General features: G+C 48.6%; 1 non-coding gene across 1 annotated transcript; it reads right to left on the bottom strand.

Annotated features, from left to right (window-relative positions):
* Nucleotides 1-430: 430 nt before the first annotated feature.
* Nucleotides 431-512, bottom strand: TRNAS-UGA (transfer RNA serine (anticodon UGA)). Its single transcript has one exon. It is a non-coding gene; the product is annotated as a tRNA-Ser (tRNA).
* Between the last annotated feature and the right edge of the window lie 3468 nt (nucleotides 513-3980).

Below are 3980 nucleotides of genomic sequence, written 5' to 3' on the forward strand. Positions count from 1 at the left end.
CACTTGGTGATGGTGGCAGGGTTCTCGGGCTGGTGCTAGTTCGCGCCTAATGACTAAGGGTTTTGGCAGCACATCCACCCGGCTCCGTGTTTTATTTGTATTGCTGATTTATTATAATTGCATTCCACATGGTGAATGGTGTCCATGTCTGCGCTGTCGATTTCCAAATGCGTTCAAATTAGCACTTTTTTTATTTTGTATGTAAGGGTTGTGTAGAAAATGGGGTCAGAACTAATTGCTTTCACCCTTTGTAAAACCCAAATGCAGATTATTTAGACAATGCAAGGAGACTTTAGCATTTTAAAAGAAGCATTACCCAGATTATGTGTGTAGAGTGTATGTTATTTTTTTTAGATGTTGGCATATTTTAAGTAAAAAGAAAGACATCCTTTAAAAAAAAAAAAAAAAAAAAAAAAAGAAAGCAAGCGAACGTAGCCGGCAGGATTCGAACCTGCGCGGGGAAACCCCAATAGATTTCAAGTCTATCGCCTTAACCGCTCGGCCACGGCTACTCCGTGTACTCTGCTGCAGAACTATTATTGATGATAGTGGTCTTTCTTTTCTACTCACTACAACAAAATAACATGATTGCGTCTTTCGCTGCGCGACAAAAAGAAATGGATATCGTTCAAAATTGTGAAAGTTAAAAGAGGGATACAAAGTAGCATAAATATAAATTAAGTCTAGGACGAGTGCGAGTATCTGTATTCCTTTGTCCACAAATAAAGGACTAGGTTTACTAATAAGGAAGTGACCTGAAGTAGGAACGCACCACATTTCAAAATCACTTCCCCCACTGAGCTCAAGTGACTCCTGCTGCTCTAGTGGGTGCGGTGTTTTGGGTTGGAAAAAAACACAAGTGCGGGAAACAGCGCAGACAGGCACAACGACCACATGGTGCAACTGGGGTGTTTCTTAACTAACACAAACAGGCTTCGGGTGTCCTCGGGACGTCCCAAAATGGAGACCGCAGAGTGGGCGGGCGTGCGTGCGTGATTTATTCACTACATAGCTCTCCACGTAAAGGTCTAGTAATGGAAGAGCTGGACTGAATCAATCCATAGCATGGATACAAGTCGTATGCTGTACATACATTTGCACCATTACTGAAATGGCGTGAGGTGCAGTATTTGAAGCGAAGCAGAGTGGCGCAGCGGAAGCGTGCTGGGCCCATAACCCAGAGGTCGATGGATCGAAACCATCCTCTGCTAGTTTTTGTGTGAGCAACTTTTTTATTTTTTATTTTTTTTTACAGCAATACTTTTTTCTTTTATAAAACCCTTTTCAATTTTTCTATATTGTGGCTTCTATTATTCCTCAAATTAATAACGTGTGAAGAGTGAGAATCATATTTGTGATTTATTTATCAAATTATTAATGTTGATTTCTCTGATTAGATGAGACGGAATTGCAGCTGGAACACGATTAAATACTCAGAAGTCCTTTTGACCGCTGTTGCTGGAGACTTATGGGGAAGCAGGGTGTATAGTGACAAGCGCACAATGTAAGGTAGGAGCCATGTTGTGGCTTACAATACAGGCATAATCATTGTTAGCAGTCCCCGCATGCCGCACGCCCCGTGAGCCCCCACACCCCTGCACATAGACACGCAGACACAGTACTGCTGGTGCGGGCTCCCTGGTGGCTCTGAGGCTGCTGGGAACCCCCGTTTATTTATTCAAGCATGCGACGGAATAAGCCGGCACTCTGTCGCGTGCGTGCCCTTAAAGGGCCAGCGCCACACTCCCCCTTTTCCATAACAACAAACAAATGAAAAGGAAGACCTAATTATCAAACATCACAGCTCACAATGTCAACATGTCCCCGGAAGCCCCTTTAATGATACCCACCCTGGGTCCCCAGGTAGCATCATAATCCACAGGCCCCGGGACCTTGACAATATGACAACCATCACTTATTCCATGATAGTCAGCTGCATTGTTGCTGCCCGGGCGGTAGACCAGCGACACACCGTATTTCAGGAGCGTCAGCATCCATCTTTCTATCCCCACAGGAGGTTTGGAAGATGAGCCCGCTAAGATGGGAAGTAGGGGCTTATGGTCCGTGACCACCGTCACCGGCCTCCATAGGAAATACAGTCGGAAATGTCTGCAGCCCCACAGCACAGTAAGCGCCTCCCGCTCTATTTGCGAAAAACGCTGCTCAGTCTCCGAAATGCCTTGCTGGCATACGCTATCGGGCGGACCTCTTGGTCAGCCCCCACTTGAGTGAGGACCGCTCCAAGGCCGTAGGGGCTGGCATCCACGATGATCTCCATCTGTAAAGCCGGGTCAAAAAAGAGCATAGTGTCCTTTGCAGTGAGGGTGCCCTTGATGTCATCAAAGGCAGCTTGTTCCAGTGGCCCCCACTGCCAGGTGACATCCTTCCTTGCTAGTGTCCGCAGGGGTTCAGAACAGGATTCCAGGTTCCGAATGAACCGGCCACAGTACGTGATCATGCCCAAGAAGCTCCTCCCCTCAGCCACGTTCTCTGGTGGCCTGGCCTCCTGAATGTCTCTCTCCTTGCTCGGATCAGGGGACACTCCATCCGCCTTGAAAACAAAGCCGAAACATTTGATGGTTGTCTTAGAAATGTGCACTTGTCCCTGTGCAGTGTGAGTCCCAATGAACGCAGGCGTTCAAATGTCTTTGCCAGATGGCCAGATGTTCCGCCTCTAACCTCACAAACACCAGGATATCATAACTGATATTAAGCACCCCTTCCAGGTCTGCTAGGGCCCTCTGATGATATTTTGAAAGACCTCTGCCGCTGACGACACCCCAAAACGAAGCTTTTTGTATCTATACAGCCCCCGGTGAGTGGTGAAAGTGGTGATGTATCGTGACTTGGGGTGGAGCACCACCTGATGGTACCCAGCCCTGAGGTACAGTTTGGAAAAGAACCTAGCACCCTGTAGCTCTGCTATAATGTTATCAATTGTGAGGGTCAGGTGTCTCTCCCAGGGCAGGCGCATGCCCACACAAATTCTCACCGAATCAGGCTGTTTGGGTTTCCGGGCAATCACAATCGGTGGGGCCCTCCACCTTTTCGATAATGTCCAGCTTGACGAGGGTATATGATGTTTGAGCGCCACTGGCTGGATAGATTCGTCAATGTGTAGCCGGAGAGGTTCACCAGCCATCTGTCCTATGCCCTTGAGCAGGAGTGAGTGTTTGCTCAACAGCACCTGGATGTCGTCCACGTACACAGAGTATCCAAAGGTCACAATGCCTAGAGCCTCTGCTGCAGCACAGCACAGTAAGGTGTTGTTACTCACTGGTGTGACGTAGAACCTGGCCCGGATTTTGTCTCACATCTGCGATTGATGCACCGTCCAGAGGGATTGGCTGTGCCCCCCCGAACATGAAGATGTATGCCTTCGGTGTGGATAGGCTAGGTGGGTATTGCATGGTGTCATAATTTTCCCTGGCCATTACATTGACAGATGCGCCAGTGTCCACAAGCATCGGTACAGATTCCCCATTCACCAGGACATTACATCTGGGCTGTCGCTTGGAGTTGGACCACAGGACACCCACATTGGACACGAAGAATAGGTTTCTTCTTCTTCTTCCTCTTCCTCACCTTCCGGACCATTTCCATTGTCCCCTTGGTCCACCTGATCCACATTTGACGATAGCTGTTGGCGGAAGAAATCCACCCGGACCGGCCCTCTTGGAACGATTGTCGGTGTCAAGGCCTTGCACATGCCGGCGTAGTGATCAGCACCTCCACAGCGGCCTCACGCTTTTCCAATGGCCAGGCACTCTGAAGGATGTAGGAGGTACCAAGTGGGCATAGCTTCAGGACCTTCACTCTTTCATGGGAAGCTGAATATCATACTGATCCCAGGGCTAGAATGGGGGTTAAAGGCCTGGCAGCCCAAGTTAATGGCCAGAGGGAAATAGGGGCTTGAGGCCTTCAGCGCCCGGGCTACCAATGTGGTAAACCGGGGTGCTAAAAAAAAGAATTTCCTTTGT

The sequence above is a fragment of the Ambystoma mexicanum genome, chromosome 1p (assembly GCF_040938575.1).
Source record: "Ambystoma mexicanum isolate Mex_15411 chromosome 1p, UKY_AmexF1_1, whole genome shotgun sequence".
In the NCBI taxonomy this organism is placed as follows: Eukaryota; Metazoa; Chordata; class Amphibia; order Caudata; family Ambystomatidae; genus Ambystoma; species Ambystoma mexicanum.